This window comes from Pelecanus crispus, chromosome 8 (genome assembly GCF_030463565.1).
Source record: "Pelecanus crispus isolate bPelCri1 chromosome 8, bPelCri1.pri, whole genome shotgun sequence".
NCBI classification, from domain to species: Eukaryota; Metazoa; Chordata; class Aves; order Pelecaniformes; family Pelecanidae; genus Pelecanus; species Pelecanus crispus.
In genome coordinates this window covers 19,254,354-19,272,574 of record NC_134650.1, presented here as the reverse complement: position 1 = coordinate 19,272,574, position 18,221 = coordinate 19,254,354, and the positions used below count along the sequence as shown (strand labels likewise).

Below are 18,221 nucleotides of genomic sequence, written 5' to 3'. Positions count from 1 at the left end.
TACTGTCACTCCGAGCTTTTACTGTTTAGTAAATTTAGCTTGCTCTTGATGGATCTTTGGGATGGGATGTTAAACCAGTGCAGGAACAGAGAGAATGTACTCTGCTTTAGAGAATTTACTAACGTATCTGACCACACACAAAACTGGCAGAAGTAAATATCAGAACATGGCTTCCCAACAGCATTACCTACATGCTGACAAAATGCCTGGTTGGGTAGTACTGCTGAGTTGTGGTGCTTGGCTTCGCTACCTCTGGCTCAGCTGTTCTCAACCTGAGAAAGGAACAATTCAAGGAAAACCCAAGACCAACACAAGAAAACCACAGCAGATGCTCCGGTTGGCTGCTGCAGTGCAAGAGCGATGGTGATACCAAGGACAATCATGTGAGATGATCAAAACCAGAACTGAATGCTGAATGACTGACTACTCACAGGGATATCATTCATAAATTAGCAACTACAGAAACCTCCACACTTTCCCCTTTTGAACTGAAACTTCAAGAATACTTCCAAGAGAAGCTGTTTTCAAAAGCAAAGTGCCTACAACAAACCATGGACTTAAATTATGCACATAGACCACAACACATACTAGAGACAGAGCAGTATATACTAGGACCTTAACTGAAAGCATATAAAAACAGTTAGTAAAATTTAATAAACTCTGCTGTACCACATGCACTGTAATCACAAGACTTTTTAATTTTCTCAATCCACCAAGATAGGTTAGCAATAAATAAAAAGAATGACCAGGTTGCTTAAAGAGGCTCCGAATATCTGCTGAAGCAAAAGGTGTTGAACCATTAGCCATGAAATCACCCACTGTCAGGGAAATCCTGATTTGCAGGGTATCCTGGGGACAGGAAAGAAAAATCTCTCCCTTCAGGTCTAATAAGCATAGTTCTAAATTTTCATGTTAACACTAGCTGCAACCTAATTTCCATTGATGAGAACAAAGAAATGTAAATACAGTCATTAGAGAAAGCATGGTAATAGTGTCTTGATTTAGTAAGGATGAAATCAATGAATAAAAAGAGCCAGAATAAATGGAGAGGTCCCAGTGTAAATATTGGGCTTAAAAACATGAAGATGCATCAGAGCTGATTAACAGATAACAGGAAGACAATAGATGTGCTGGGGGAAAAAAAAAAGATAAAGATGACCTATTTTTTCTGTATTGGGTAACCTTCTGGGTTATCAAAACTTTAGACTGTAGGTAATACCTTCTGGATATAAACAATGTTTTTTCTTCCTCTTTGCAGAGATAGGAAAAAAGCCCTTAAAAAAGACAAATAGAAAAAAAAATATATTTTTCTTCTTTCTATGAAAAACTTCACAGAATCAGCTTTCAATGTTCAGTTGAAAATTAATTCCCTTCCAGATTATTAAAATCAGAACTAAGTTTTTGGTTCACAGTCTATATTTTTGTTTCAACACTGAATTTTTCTTTTTTTGAAAAATGGCACTTTTCAATAAGCTCAACAGAAAAATTCTTAATCATCATCTCAAATTCATATGCTTATGTCTACTTAGCACACTGAATAGTACAAATAGAATAAACTATGAGGTTGCTACCACCAGTTATAAAACCTCTTCCTAAAACGTGCAGAAGCAGTTACCAAGGACTTGATTATCTGTCATCTCTTCCAAGAGGAGTCTTATAATTCTCTCTCCCCTGCCCCCCCCGCCCTGAAAAAAAAAAAAAAAGAAACCTCCAGGTTATGGATTACTGTCTGGGCAGCAAAATAGAGCAATTTCTGAGCAACTACAGAACAAAGAAAAGAAATTGGCAGAAGCTCAGTTCATCGTTTTTGAGGATTATTTCTAACATGCTAGTTGTTTGTTTACAAACAGCAGGTAATGCCATAACTAAACCATCAGGGCTGTGTGTGTGAAATGGGGCTGCCCAATTGTGCCTGACCAGGGTGAGCTGCAATAGAACTGTAGCAGGGAACACAATATAAGACTCTACTTAAACCGTATAAATCCAGTTGCATTTTTCAATGTAATTTGACTTAAAATATTTTCTTTCCTTTGTAGCCTAAAGAAAGATGAAGGTAAACCAAACACAAACCTTGCAGGTACCAAAATAAGATGCAGGAAGCAGAGATAAAAAGAATGGAGAAAAGAAGGATTGAATTTGCAGCCGCATCATCCTGTTTCAGCAGTGACATGCTAATAAGATGGTTACATTTCCCTTGCAACGTCTGCATGGCAGCATTTTTTATCTGTGCCCATGCCCAATCCTCTGAAAGTTCAGAAACTATCGGAACAACAGTGGATTTTATGTTGTTCCAATTGTGCCAGCCACGAAGCCATTACACACCCCAACATTAGTGTTTGACTTCGTTCCTATTATCTGAGAAAACAAACATGGCAGATGATAGTCTTTATTTCAATGCAAACCCCAATCCTGTTGTAGAGCAGAGCTCTGGTACAATGTTCCTTTTTGTCCTCCTTGTAGGAAACCAGAGTACTAGAGTGCTGTAGGGTGTGATGGGACATTGATTGAGCTGGCCAGAGGTACATCTGCCTAAGTCTCTTGTTTATCAAGAAGGCTTTCAAAATCAGAAGGCAGGTTTTTTGGACTCAAAACCAGACTAATTGCTTTAGAATGAATTTAAAGGAATTCAATAGAATAGATATAAAGTGGCTTATGCACAAATCCCTCACTGCCACACATACTGAGGGAATGGGTCCAGGACATTTTTCCATTTTTTTCTCAGTTACAGGAGCCCCAACACAACCTCCCTGACCTCAGGGAGAAATACATTTGTTTCGTGAACATAACAGAGCCAGTGGAAAAACTACTGTCCTGCAGTTGTGTCACATCCGTTATGAAGGAGGCGAGTAAAAGCCTAGAAACAGGACCTTCTTTGCCCTTGGGAGGGTCTAGCTAGGTCAGTTGAAAAACTTCCTCAAATTATGTGATCTGCTGCTTCTTTGAGTAGTTGGGGGGAGGGGGAAGGGCGAAGATAAAAAAAAAGAAAGAAAAAGATCTCAGTACCTGCCTAGTGGCAGTGGGGGACAAGCTGCATGCTTGCTGCAGCACTGGAAGCAGTAAAGGCTCTTGTTGCCGCAGGCTGCCAGGCAGAGCTCCTCCAGCTCCTACACCTCACAGAGAAGAACCTTTCTCTCTCTACAGACCTGAGCAGCACTACCTTCATGTTTGCTGAAGGCAGACATGGTACACTGGCTGGTAACGTCGAGCTGGACACAGTCACCTGCTTAAACCAGACACCTCTGCCCCACCTCTCCTGACTTGTACAAAGAGCCTCTCAGGATGAACCACCTGGTTTTTTGTACGCTTCAATCTTACTCACTTTTGAGTGATCTCATGAGTAGCACAGTATGAGCACGTCCCATTTCTCAGTGTTACTCCTTACTGTTTAAAAAAGCCACATTTCCCTGCATTGTCATAACACAGCAATTTGTGCCACAAATAAAGCTTCATGTTATACTACCCACACTGGAAAGTCAGAAGTGTACTCTCGATTATTTTTGTGCTTTGTAAGAAACATAGTACATCACTTAGCGTTGAAACAGGATATTGAAATGCCATTGGGTAACACACCAATTCTGAACTGAAAAGAAATAAACAATGAAAAATATTTACATACTAACTTTTTATACAGTGGAGTAATTTTTGTGTTGTTTGTTAAACAAATGTATTTCCTGCAGTACATACATTTTACAGGCCACAGAACCTGGCAGCACTTTCCATTTTACTATGTTAGAATGTAATTGTGAATACATTCAGCATCACTTCTTGAATTCAACTTCAAACATCTCTGCACAAAAGACAGCTCAGGCTGACATAGAGTCACATTCTGAAAGTAATTCTATTTTGTGTGTTTTGTTGGGGTATTAAAGGCTATCTCCCCCAAGTACACAAAATTTTAGTTCAGTGATGGGTATATAGCTTGCAGTCTCTTCAGTTGGTGGTAGTCTGGACACAGCTCTAGGCAGTGTCTAAGGAGTTAAGACATGCTCATCCCCACACTAAAACCCTGGAACATCTCCTTGAATACCTTTTCCAGTGGGTGGCCAGGCTGGGGTGTGCTGAGGGGCACAGACACCATGTGCAGAGCAGTACACGCACACTAGGCACTTTGGAAAAAGAGTTTTCAGTGCTGCAGATCATCCACATCACGCTCAAGAGCTCACGTCCGGGCTGGAGTCAGGGCAAAGGCATTGCCTAGGGCTGTGTCCAAACTACCACCAACACTGCTTGTATGTTTTGCAATGTTTTCTGCTGTTTCCCAGAAATTCTTTAGCTGCCCTGACAGCAATCCAGACTCCAGTTTGTACAATTTTTTCCCAACCATCAGTAATGAACTTCACAGAAGAGGAGATTCTCTACTTTGTCTCAAACACAATTTTATATCCACAGAGGCCCTGAAAAAGCCTGTCTGAAGAGTTAATTCAAGGACAAGAACCCACAATCAATCCCTTTCAAACACTTAGTGGCACTTAGTAAGTCATGGCTACAATTAAACTGTAGGATTGCAAGGGGACAGCATTCCCCACCCCCACCCCTCCCCAAAAACCAACCCAACCCAAACCCCAACTCTCTGCTCCTCAGATGCCCTGCAGCAGGAAACCTCAAGCCCAGCAAGAAAATCCTCCCAGCACATTCACAGCGGAATTCACAGTAAGTCATTTCCCTTTAGGGGAATCAAAGAAACAAACATTAGAATGTATCATTCCCCTGAAAGAGGAATTTTGCAGAATTTGCAGGATTTTTCTGGAAACACAAAACAGTTTATGTACATTAGTTCTTACATCCTTAGCAGAACTTGGACCGCAGAGCCCAGGTATTCAAAAAGATGAATGTCTAACACGAATTGCAATGCAACCTAAAAGCTATCTTACTTGGTAGCACTGATAGCTTCTTTCAACCTCCAAGTTATGATCATCAATAGCATCAGCAGTGTTATTTGCTCACGATAATGCATTACAACCAGGAGTGCTGTTTCACAGCATTCAGCTGCTTATGAATCCATTTCCAGCCCTGCCATAGAGATGAATTACACCTCAGTAGCTCTCCAGCAGAACAGGAAGGAGTAAAGGCAATTTACTCATCAGTAAAATAGGGATCATAATGTTTACACATCCAGACATGCTTTCCCAGCGCTCCACGCAAGTCCCCTCAACTTCATCAGCACTCAGTTAATGCATCTCCCTTGTTACAAATGGGTCTGACTTCGTACTTTGGTTGTGCGCTGTTGCATAAGACAAAGCTCCATTCCAGTTACAGCAAGGACTCTCCCAAGACTTGAATTTTTTTCTATGTTGATATTTAGGCAGTGCTTAAAGAATTTGCTTCTAAACCATTCCAAATACTTCAAAGAGCAATCTAATGAATGCAGCCAAGAGTAACAGAGTGATGAGGCTAAGCGATGACCAACAGGGAGAACTGATGGCAAGCATGCATTTGATTAAATAAAGGTAAAAAACAGTGACTTGTCTGAAGGAGGTGCACCAAATTCTTTCACCATATTCCCAGAGCTACTAGCAGTACATGCTGCCAAGCTTTCTTTGACTCTAGCACTAGTATAACAAACCAGGTTTAATATGGTTGGTGTTGTATGCACATGTCTACACATCCGTTACCTTATTCAGAAAAGTGGACATGTGGCTTCCCAACCAGGGAAGCAGACACCTTCCATGCCATGCTCCATCACAAGACTTTATAACAAGAGCCATGAATCAGCCACGTGGAAAAGTGTAATCACAGAAAAGAGCTGGCCTCAGGGCTGTACAACAGGAAAAAACCCAGCTAGTGAAGAGTAGAAATCATTTAGTCTACCATACTGCCTGAGAAAAGCACAGTGAACCCCAGGGAACAGCTATCATAGAATGGTTTGGGTCAGAAGGGACCTTAAAGATCATCTAGTTCAACCCCCCTGCCATAGGCAGGGACACCTTCCACTAGACCAGGTTGCTCAAAGCCCCATCCAACCTGGCCTTGAACACTTCCAGGGATGGAGCATCCACCACTTCTCTGGGCAACCTGTTCCAGTGCCTCACCACCCTCATAGTGAAGAATTTCTTCCTTACATCTAATCTAAATCTACCCTCTCTCAGTTTAAAGTCGTTACCCCTTGTCTTATCCCTACATGTCCTTGTAAAAAGTCCCTCTCCAGCTTTCTTGTAGGCCCCTTTCAGATACTGGAAGCCTGCTATAAGGTCTCTCCGGAGCCTTCTCTTCTCCAGGCTGAACAACCCCAACTCTCTCAACCTGTCTTCATAGGAGAGGTGCTCCAGCCCTCTGATCGTCTTCGTGGCCCTCCTCTGGATTCACTCCAATGCATCCATATCCTTCTTACGTTGGGGACCCCAGAGCTGAACGCAGTATTCCAGGTGGGGTCTCACAAGAGTGGAGTAGAGGGGAAGAATCACCTCCCTCAACCTGCTGGTTGCCTCTTTTGATGCAGCCCAGGATACAGTTGGCTTTCTGGGCTGCAGGTGCACATTACCGGGTCACATTGAGCTTTTCATCAACCAACACCCCCAAGTCCATCTCCTCAGGGCTGCTCTCAATTCATTCTCTGCCCAGCCTGTATATGTGCTTGGGACTGCCCCAAACCATGTGCAGGACCTTGCACTTGGCCTTGTTGAACTTCATTATGTTCACACAGACCCACCTTTCAAGCCTGTCAAGGTCCCTCTGGCTGGCATCCCTTCCCTCCAGCGCGTTGACCATACCACACAGCTTAGTGTCGCTGGCAAACTTGCTGAGGGTGTACTCAATCCCACCATCCATGTCACCAACAAAGATGTTAAACAGTGCCGGTCCCAGTGCCAACCCCTGAAGAATGCCATTCATTATTGGTCTCCACATGGACACTGAGCCATTGACCACAACTCTTTGAGTACGACCATCCAGCCAATTCCTTTTCCACTGAGAGGTCCATCCATCAAATCCATGTCTGTCCAATTTAAAGACATGGATGTCGTGCAGGACAGTGTCAAATACTTTGCACAAGTCCAGGTAGAGGACGTCAGTTGCTCTTCCCTTATCTACCAATGCGGTAACCCTGTCATAGAAGGCCACGAAATTTGTCAGGCATGATTTGCCCTTAGTGAAGCCATGTTGGCTGTCACCAATCACCTCCTTATTTTCCATGTGCCTTAGCGTAATTTCCAGCAGGATCTGCTCCATGATCTTGCTGGGCAAAGAGGTAAGACTGGCCTGTAATTCCCCAGGTCTTCCTTTTTCCCTTTTTAAAAATGGGGGTTATGTTTCCCCTTTTCCAGTCAGTGGGAACTTCACCAGACTGCCATGACTTCTCAAATATGATGGATAGTGGCTTAGCAACTTCATCTACCAGTTCCCTCAGGACCTGCGGATGTATCTCATCAGGTCGCATGGACTTAGAATCATAGAATCATAGAATCGCTTAGGTTGGAAAAGACTTTTAAGATCATCCAGTCCAACCATTAACCTACACTACCAAGTCCACACTAAACCAATCAAGGGTAGACTAGACTAAACCATGTCCCAAAGTGCCACATCTACACGTTTTTTGAACGCTTCCAGGGATGGTGACTCCACCACTCCCCTGGGCAACCTGTTCCAATGCCTGACCACCCTTTCCGTAAAGAAATTTTTCCTAATTTCCAACCTAAACCTCCCCTGGCGCAGCTTGAGCCCATTTCCTCTCGTCTTATCTCTAGCTACTTGGGAGAGGAGACCAACACCCACCTCACTACAACCTCCTTTCAGGGAGTTGTAGAGAGCGATAACATCTCCCCTCAGCCTCCTCTTCTGCAGGCTAAACAACCCCAGTTCCCTCAGCTGTTCCTCACAAGGCCTGTGCTCCAGACCCTTCACCAGCTTCGTTGCCCTTCTCTGGACACACTCCAGCACCCCAATGTGCTTCTTGTAGTGAGGGGCCCAAAACTGGACACAGTATTCCAGGTGCGGCCTCACCAGTGCCGAGTACAGGGGGACAATCACCTCCCTGCTCCTGCTGGCCACACTATTCCTGATACAAGCCAGGATGCCCTTCTTGGCCACCTGGGCACACTGCTGGCTCATGTTCAGCTGGCTGTCAACCAACACCCCCAGCTCCTTTTCGGCCAGCCAGCTTTCCAGCCACTCTTCCCCAAGCCTGTAGCATTGCATGGGGTTGTTGTGACCCAAGTGCAGGACCCGGCACTTGGCCTTGTTAAACCTCATACAGTTGGCCTCGGCCTATCGGTCCAGCCTGTCCAGGTCCAGCTCTGCAGGGCCATCCTACCCTCGAGCAGATCAACACTCCCACCCAATTTGGTGTCATCTGCAAACTTACTGAGGCTGCACCCAATCCCCTCATCCAGATCATCGATAAAGATATTAAACAAGGCTGGCCCCAAAACAGAGCCCTGGGGAACACCGCTCATGACCGGCCACCAACTGGACTTAACTCCATTCACCACTATTCTCTGGGCTCGGCCACCCAACCAGTTTTTTACCCAGCGAAGACTACATCCATCCAAGCCATGAGCTGCCAGCTTCCCAAGGAGAATATTGTGGGAGACTGTGTCAAAGGCTTTGCTAAAGTCCAAGTAAATGACATCCACAGCCTTCCCATCATCTACCAGGCGGGTCACCAGGTCATAAAAGGAGATCAGGTTGGTCAAGCAGGACCTGCCTTTCATGAACCCATGCTGGCTGGGCCTGATCCCCTGGTTGATCTGCACATGCCTGTTGAGTTCACTCAATATGAACCTCTCCATAATCTTTCCTGGCACCGAGGTCAGGCTGACAGGCCTGTAGTTCCCCGGGTCCTCCTTCCGGCTCTTCTTGTAGATGGGTGTCACATTGGCAAGCCTCCAGTCATCAGGGATCTCCCCTGTTAACTAGGACTGCTGCCAGATGATGGAGAGTGGCTTGGCAAGCTCCTCTGCCAGCTCCCTCAGTACTCTCAGGTGGATCCCATCTGGCCCCATAGACTTGTGAGCATCCAGGTGGCATAGCAGGTCATTAACTGCTTCCTCCTGGACTATGAGGGCTCCCCATTCTGGTCCCCATCCCTATCCTCTAGCTCAGGGGCCTGAGTACCCTGGGGATGACCGGTCTGGCTGTTAAACACAGAGGCAAAGAAGGCGTTAAGTACCTCAGCCTTTTCCTTGTCCTCGGTGACAATGTTCCCCCCCACATCCAGCAAAGGATGGAGATCCTCCTTGGCTCTCCTTTTATTGCTGATGTACTTATAAAAGCATTTTTTATTATCTTTTACAACATTGGCCAGATTGAGTTCTTGCTGGGCTTTTGCTTTTCTAATTTCCTCCCTGCAGGACCTAACAAGATCCCTGTACTCCTCCTGAGTTGCCCGCCCCTTCTTCCAAAGGCGGTAGACTCTCCTTTTTTCCCTGAGTCCCCGCAAAAGCTCCCTATTCAGCCAGGCCGGTCGTTTTCCCCGCCAGTTGGTCTTATGGCACGTGGGGACAGCCCGCTCCTGCGCCCTTAAGACTTCCTTCTTGAAGAAGGCCCAGCCTTCCTGGACCCCTCTGCCTTTCAGGACTGCCTCTCCAGGGACTTTCCCAACCATGTCCTGAAGAGGCCAAAGTCTGCCCTCCAGAAGTCCATGGTAGCATTTTTGCTGCCCCTCCTCTTTACATCGCCCAGAATAGAGAACTCTGTCATATCGTGGTCGCTAAGCCCAAGACAGCCTCCGACCATGACATCTCCCACAAGCCCTTCTCTGTTAGTAAACAGCAGGTCAAGCGAGGCACCTCCCCTGGTAGGCTGGCTTACCAGCTGCGTCAGAAAGTTATCCTCCACACACTCTAGGAACTAGGAACTCACGACTGTTGCCTCTCTGCTGTGTTGTATTTCCAGCAGATGTCCAGCAAGTTGAAGTCCCCCACGAGAACAAGGGCTAGTGATTGCGAGACTTCTGACAGCCGATTGTAAAATGCTTCATCTATCTCTACCTCCTGGTTGGGTGGTCTATAGCAGACTCCCAACAGGACATCCGCCTTGCTGGCCTTCCCCCTCATCCTTACCCATAAGCACTCGACCTTTTATCATCACCACTGTCGAGCTCTATACAGTCAAAACACTCCCTAACATACAGAGCCACCCCACTGCCTCTCCTTCCCTGCCTGTCCCTTCTGAAGAGCTTATAGCCACCCAGTGCAGCACTCCAGTCATGAGAGTCGTCCCACCACGTTTCTGTGATGGCGACTTGTGCACCTTCAGGTTCCTTAGACGGTCTCGAACCTGATCTTCTCCTACAGTGGGCTGTTCTTCCTTCTGTGACTTGGGCAGTGTGGCTTGAGCACTTGCTGGTGAAGACTAAGGCAAAAAAGTCATTGAGTGCCTCAGCTTTCTCCACATCCCAGGTAACCAGCTCTCCCATTTCCTTCTGGGATCCTTCCTATGAACCAACATCTAACGTGGTCACTGATCTTCTTTCAAAGGCAACACCACCAACTTGTCCTGAGTTGTCTGTAGTATTTTACAGAGCAAGCTGAGCAATGCAGGGTGATTTCCAAAAAGGACATGAGCATGCATGATAAAGGCATGTCAATTCTGTGACTAGGCTTGCTCCTTTTCAGGGACTTTTGCCTGCTCAGGCCCTGTAAAATAACTCACTTTAGAGTTGTTTCTGTGCTGCAAAATTAGGCTCTCTCTAGATCTGGGGCAGGTGCTGAACTCCAGCTAGCAAGAATCATTTGCTGTGCAAACTAGCAGCAGAACTAAAGCCAAATACTGTCCTATCTGCAGATCAAAAAAAAATCAGTATTCCAAAAAGCTGCAGTTCTTGGCACTTCACAGTCTAGCTCAGTGTGCCTTGGGAATAGCCCTTCAGCATTATTCTCACCTAATCAGTGTTCCTCATTTCTGTCAATCTATTCACACTTTGTAGGATTTTCTTCTTGGAAAAGGTGACACATAAGAATGGCTATCTTGGGTCAGACCAAAAAATCTCATCTAACCCAGGGAACAGAATAAGAACAAGATGAACACAGAGTGATACTCCTGAGCGCCCCGTCCTGGTCTCCAGCAATCTGAGCAAAATTTCCCAATCCAGAGCTGATGTCTTCGTACCCAAGACATGCACAGCTCTTTAGTAAATTTTGAGCCTATGTACTTTCTTAATATGCACAAGTATAATATAACAAGCTTACCTGCTGTAATGAAATGTAATCTGGATAGCACTGAGCATCATCACAGAGAACAATAATGTTCATAGCTGAGACCTTTATACCACCTAGCTGGGCTCACAAAGGATAATTCCCCTTCTGGAGCTTGACTTGATCCTGGTATCTATTAGTTATATCAGTGATCCTGAAGTCAGGGTCCCACCATTGCACAAATACATAGTAGGGACAGTTCCTATGCCAAAGGTTTGTCAGCTCAGCAGGAAACAAAGCACAAAGGGCGTTCTTTCCATTTTAGCTGTCAAGAACGAGTGCTCAGAGCGCAGCAGAAGAGTTTTTCCTGTGTGCCAAGGCTGTGGCATGCCTGGCTCACGAGCATTTGGTTTACACAGCTGCCCCTTTGTCAGGAGATTTGCTCAGAGTCACACAGGGAGCCCGGGACAGAGCTGAGGTTACTCTGAGATACCTGCAGTCACACCTGGGTAGAGGAACAAATCCACTGTTAAAGGTAATAATTTGTAATTTTTTTTTTTTTTTAAAGTGGTCCTGGATAGAGATGAAAAACAGAAAATGGAAAAATGTTCATGCAAATCCTATTTCCTGAAAAATCACTATCTGGCTAACTGCAATGAAATGTCCCTTTCGCCTGACAGTCTAACAGCTGGAGACATGACAGGCAGCAGCAGAGGGGCAGCCCCAGCGTCCAGTGAGGGGCACAAAGCCCCACATCCCAACAAACATAAGTTTTGCAGAAGACCCATTTCTTATTAATGGGTAACTAGCCTGGCAGAAAATTCCTACCACAGCTACTCACAGCATTAGTCTGATAGCTTAAACATATTATTATACTTTTATTAGACTAAAGTTTAGATCAGTAATTACCGCTTGGGAAAAAAATTAAATTGTGGAAGTCTTCCACACATGTTTTGGTAAGGTGCAGAGAGGGCAAATAAAGGATATGGAGGCAGCAATCTCCTCAAAAAAGCAGCACCAAGCCACTGGCCTTAAACAGGTTCCCTTAGCCTGGGAAATGCAGCCGGAGCTGGGACCAAGGCAAGATTTTGATTCCAAAGCAGCAAGGGAAAAGGAAAACCATAAGAATATGTCAAGCCATCAAACTGTGATGCTTTTTTCAGAAGAAATATCAGAAACTCTTCAGAGGGCACTTAATAAATAGTCAATAAGAGACTTCTGAATTACAAAGGAAGTAACTGAACTTAAATTTTTTTCTTTTTTGGAATAGGTTATTCATCAAAAAACCTCTGATGAGCCAAGACAATGCATTACAAATGGACTTACTCTCTCTGAGAAGAATTATTGCTACCAATGTTTCTTTTTTCTCATTGAAAAGCAAATCAGACACTTCAAGTCCCCGATTTATTGCTGCACAGATTTCCATGAACATTGGTTTGTTCTAGCTTTGAGTTCAAAAAAGGCTTTTGGAAGAACAATAATCAATGAATATCTAACGTGGGGGAATCAAGCAATCAGAAATAGTAATTAGTTCAGTGCCTAATTCAAGGACATGTTATCCTTGGGTTATTACGAGAAAAACAGAATTTTATATTTACGCATTCAGGCAGGTTTTAACTACAGTCTAAAAACTAAGTTGTTTTTCCCCTCAGAGGCACTTTTTTTGAACAGGTGGGATTACATATACTTGGCACTGACTACAGAACTGACACGAGAACTGAGCAGACATTCTGAAGACGAAGGTGAATAGACAACAGTGCAAGGCCAAACACAACTTAAACTACATATAACCCTTATAATGGACGCTCTTAATCACATACATGGTGTTTGAGGTCATGATTGCAGGGGATCACAAAGCTGCAGCCTCACCTGAGATTTCTTTATTCTGGACTGGGACGCTCGCTCTGGAGAGAGAGCGTGTGCATATATATATGTGTGTGTGTGTATGTGTGAGTACATTATCTTCTCATCAACAGCCTCACTATGCCTTCCCAAAGGCATGCCTGTGCTCAGTCGCTGCAGGCTGCTGGTGGGAGTACCTAAATGCAGCTGCAGATATGGAAGACTGCCGCAGCAGCCTCCAAGCAAGGACAGCCAAAGCACGCTGGGTCCATCACCGCCCAAGGGCCAGATGCTGCTGCAGGCTGGTGCTTCCCAGTGGGTGCCCCTCGCCATGAGCATGCCAGGAGGGGCAGAAGGTCCCTGTGTCTGAGCCACCCGTGGGCACGTGGGCAGCTTTGGCTGAGCTCCCAAACAGGGCACTGAAGCTGTCTGGAATTCAGACTGTTTTGTGGCAGATTGGTTTAGTGGTGGACTTGGTAATGTTAGGCTAATGTAGGACTGGATGATCTTAAAGGTCTTTTCCAACCTAAAGGATTCTATGATTTTATATGACTCTTCCAAAGGTGATGTTCCAGATTGAGAAAATAAATAAACAAACCCCCCCTTACTTTCCATGAAGTGGACGTTTTCACTGTGATTTAGACAACTTCATTTCAGGAAATCTTTCAAATTTCATTTCTCACAAATTTTCACAGTTCATTGTAATACAGGCAGAAGCCATCTCCACCTGCACCATGCTTGTGGTCAGTTTGTCTCAGTCTGTTTACAGTGCAGTGGCTCTTTGCAGCTTTTTCTCTTTTAAGTTACCCAGTTCCATAAATTTTTACTTCATTGCTGGGGAACTACACAGTGAATGAGCAGAGCTGTAACATATGTATGCTCATAGCCAGGTACCTACACTGGAATTCTGCATGACAGAAATTTGATGCTCAAGATCTTTTAAAAAAAGAAAAAAAAATTAGTTGTTATTTCAATTTTGGCCTTAAGTTTCAATTTCTTAAAATCAGTTTGTTTTTTTAAAAATGAAGCTTGTTTTGTTTTTTAAACAGAAACAGAAATATTTATTTTCCCCAGCTGAAAACACATCTGGGTTTGCTCACATTTATTTAAAAAAAAAAAAAAAAAAAAGAAAAAGAAAAAACAAGATTTTGTTCTGTTTATTAATATATATGTCATCCTGTTTGGAAACAGCAGTATGTAAAACAGAATTTGCCATATAACTATAAGGCAATGCTAGCATCCCCAGCTAGTGGGGGGAAGTGAATTTGGGAGCAATTTAGGACAGCTCACCACCCAATTCACCTGTGCAAAGACTATAGAAAGTACATATTGTTTTGGTCCAGGCAGAATTGAGGAGTGCAGCACCACTATTAAATAAGCATGCTACAGATGACATCCAAATGAGACAATATCACCCAAAAGGATTACTTCTTTCCATTTCACAGTACTGGTGTTTAAGTTGAGCAGATTGCTCCAAAATGTGAAGCATAATTAAGCAGAACATAAGTACCAATTAAGCTCTATTTGCACAGAAGAAACTGCTCCAAAAATATTGTTCCAATACACATCCAGATTTTTCAGTTGGACTTGAGAAACTTTACAGAAATGCATTTGCTGAAGTAAGAAGGCTTTGTGCTGAAATACACAGTGTGCAACTGCGGGGGAGCTGACAGCGTCAAACCTTGGTTACAGCTCTAGGAACGGAGAGCTAGCAGTGGGCATGGGTTGTACTGCTGTAGATACTTTGTCAGAAGGCAGCACCTGCACCTCAAGCATTTAAGTGGATCTGATCTCAAGCAATACATGGAAGCAACCAATAGTGCCTGGACTTCTTGTTCATAAAAAAGCGTTCACGTCCTAATTTCCAGTTTGCCAAGAAGCCGAACAAGAAGTGGGCCTTCAGAACACCAAGGTAAACGGACAGTGCCCAAAACACGCTTCTGGCGCTACTGTCTCTTTAAATACAGCCTACGTACTTCTTCCTGACTCGGAAATAGAGCTACTTTAAGTCCCTGTGTATTCACCCAGATTCTTCAGCCGCATCTTTAATTGTTGCACTCAAACACTTTGAACGCAGACAGCTATAAATCAGGTACTTGATTTCATATGTATGCACCACTGCCCAGGACTGAGGGCATTAGCTCGCTGAAACTTTTCATCCAAATAAATGTCAGCTCCTGATGTTAATTAAAAAAATACGAAAAACCCATCCAACACACTAGATTCTTTGGAGTTAGTAACACTCCAATATGAAAGCAATAATTGGTTTCCAGACACCTAGCGGAGATTTTATTTCCTCACAAAGAATCCTTTTTCCCTTTTGCCAAGGCTGTACCTGGCCTGTAGTGACACTCCCAAGAGCAGCTGTTTCAGCCAACTTGCTTGGCCACTAATCCCTCTCCATCGTCCCAGTTGCTCTTGCCTCTCACCTTCCCCTGTACTCCTACCTCCAAAGAGTGGTATGAGCATCCGCCAGCCTGAGGGCTGACTGTTTCTTATTTTAATGAGCCACTCTACAGAGGGAAAGCGATCCAGAGCAGCTTCACACACCCACTCCTCCTAAGAATAGTGAGCATGAGCCGGGCTGCTCTGCAAAGCTTTATCAATCCACAGCCATGGGTACAGCAGGCAGCTTCAAATTTTGTATGCGGGCACAGCAAATCTCACTGGAGCATTTTTATTGAGTTTTAAGTGTTCAGAGAATCAGTAAAAGACTGTTTAAAACATCTCCCCTAGGAATAAGATGGGAGTTTTACTAAGAATTACTAAAAAGTGATCTTGTTTCATTAAGAGGTGACACAGTAGCACTCAGGAAAGCAAACAGCTTCCAGCTAAGCATTTCTTTTCAGTCAGGGGTTCAGGTCTCCCTCCCATTGCTTGGCAGGCTACAGTGGTCTGCTGAAACCCTACAGGTACCCATCAAGTTATTCAATGCAGTGAGAAGATCCCTTCTGGAAGTGCCCTTAGCCACTTGTGCCTTTCTTAGAGTGAGCAAACAGAAATACATGCACAGTGTGAAGATGAAAAGATTTTTCGCCTGGGCTTCTATGTCCCACTGAGAAGCATAAAAATCAGGGAGAGGGGAGGACAAAAGACCAGACACATTGGTACTAAGAGTAAGCAACCCCACAAAATAGGAGCTAAAACCCAAGCTCCTATATGGTGATAGACCACTCTGCTACAGTCAATATACCAAATACACCAGCACCATATACCAAAGCAGGTACAGAACTGAGCTAGACCTCTGTAAACTCCCACGCAGGAGCCAAACCACAAGCAGTTACTAGCCAGACAGCAAAGGAAACATACAGGGAGCTAAAACCCCAGCAGCCAAGATAGGAAAGTTTCACGAAACAGATAATAGCTTACTAATGTCCAAAACTTGGCCCAGCTAGTGGTGCTGGAAACCTTAAAACTTTGTTCCTGCGGCAAAAGATTAATGGGACAAGCACAAAACTTGCTCCCATTTTTCTTTGTCTTTATTCTGCTTCTCCTGAAAGGGCAATAGGGACTGCCACAAGGCTCAACACTGTAAGACACACTCTGCCTAGGATGTAGATGCAACCAACCACACACTTGATGAGCTGACATGAAGTCAAAATACATAATTATTTAAAACATTACTGTGCTAAAGTTATAAGCTTTAAATTCTATTAATTTGTCTAAGGATCTTTCTGCTTCTGAAACATACTAATTTTCAGACGAAGGAGAAGACCATGAGGTTTATGGCTTCCCAGGCTGGGGCCTGGCTCTGATCAACCCCTCTAAATATACAGGCAAATTCAGAGATCTGGTCTGTTTTCAAATACCACCAACAGAAAGCGATTTGAGGATAATAAACACCAGTGCTTGTAAACACTGGAGCTGTTCTGGTTGACAGTGTCTGAGGACTTCTGCAGGCAGAAAACAAATACACAATTGAGAACATGACCAATGCCAGAATGCAGCTTATTAAATTTTCATGCTGATTCTGATTACTTTCATTTAGCAACACAGATGTGCAACCAGGATGAGGAGATACAGTGCCCATGAGTACTAGGAAATGGCTGGCCATATGAGCAAGATTTGGAAACCAGTCACTTAGAGCAAATGCTCCTCACATGTGCCCTTATCAGCTCCTACCAGTGACTTGATTTGAAAGAAGCCATGAAAACATTTTAATATATTAGGTTTCATAATTCTGATTCTTCCATTCCGTTTTAAGGAAGCCACATAGTAGTCCACAAATGAGTAAGAAAAAGACAGGACAGCATTGCAAAGAATGTTTTTTAAAAAAAGGTCTAGGAGCTACCTAGGGAAGCCTAACCTGTCTGCGCAAGTGCTCCCTCCTATTTATTTTAGGGAGAAAGAAACATTTAGCTTGAAATACTTTAACTGGAATGTGTGAAGAATAAAGAAGGAATGTTTCTCTTTTTGAATATTTCAGATTTCATCTCGTAATTTCAATTCCCCTTTTAATCATCTGCAAGCAATTTAATAAAGCTTTGGCCTAATCCCAGAAAAATGGAAAAATGGAGAGTTAGAGCTGCGCACGTACAAAGACACGTAAAGGGAGCTTCTGCAGCTGGAGTCGGCATGTGCTGCCAGCCCTGCTGCAGCAGCTGGGAGTCTGCCCTCCCACCCTGGGGCAGCCACACCAGCCCAGGGTGCGGGGACAGGGCACTGCTGTCCCTCCTGGCCTTAGGGACAGGTCTGGCACCTTCACCTTTCTCTTCTACTATTTGTGCCTAAGAAACCCGCACCCACTGTCAGACGAGTCCTCAGCCTAGCAGCAGATGCATGTGCATGGCACTGCAAGAGACCCACGCAGAACCGAGGCCAGCGCTGTGGTTACAGCCACGGGCCCTCACTGCCTGCAGGTGCCGTGCGTGGCTGCTTGGTTTCCCAGTCCTGCTGCTTGATGGGATCATGGACCGCTCCAGCATTGCTGTCAGGAAGCATGGTGGACATAAAATGGACAAATGAAACATTTTACTCTTTCCACAGTGTGAAATCTCATTTTAAGAGAGAAAGGATTAACTGTTTAAGTAGTTAAATTAATTAGGAGTTAATTAAGATACATTTGGACATGCATCCTCAATTCGAGGTTCCCATGTGTAGATTTAAGAACCATGGGAGAGGGATTAAGGTAATGTTAATTATGTTCCATTTATATTGACTATTTAAATAGCTATCCCTTTCCAATTATGAGCCTCTCTAACTCAATTTTTTCAAGAAAAGCAGCCTTACCCTGAAATTCTCAAGGATGTTCTTCAGCCAAAAGAAATGTCTCCCTCTACAACTGTAAATTTATTGAAGCCAAGTGAAATG

General features: G+C 44.2%; 1 protein-coding gene across 2 annotated transcripts in view; it reads right to left on the bottom strand.

Moving 5' to 3' along the window:
* KCNIP1 (potassium voltage-gated channel interacting protein 1) overlaps positions 1–18,221 on the bottom strand; it is a 78,550-nt gene that overhangs the window by 30,631 nt on the left and 29,698 nt on the right. Inside the window, exon 2 of one of the 2 annotated variants that reach the window (XM_075714830.1) lies at positions 3,201–3,206. The exons of the other annotated variant lie outside the window; for it this stretch is intronic. The gene's annotated coding sequence lies outside the window, so the exon portion shown is untranslated. The remainder of the gene's footprint in view (positions 1–3,200; positions 3,207–18,221) is intronic. 2 annotated transcript variants of the gene reach the window in all.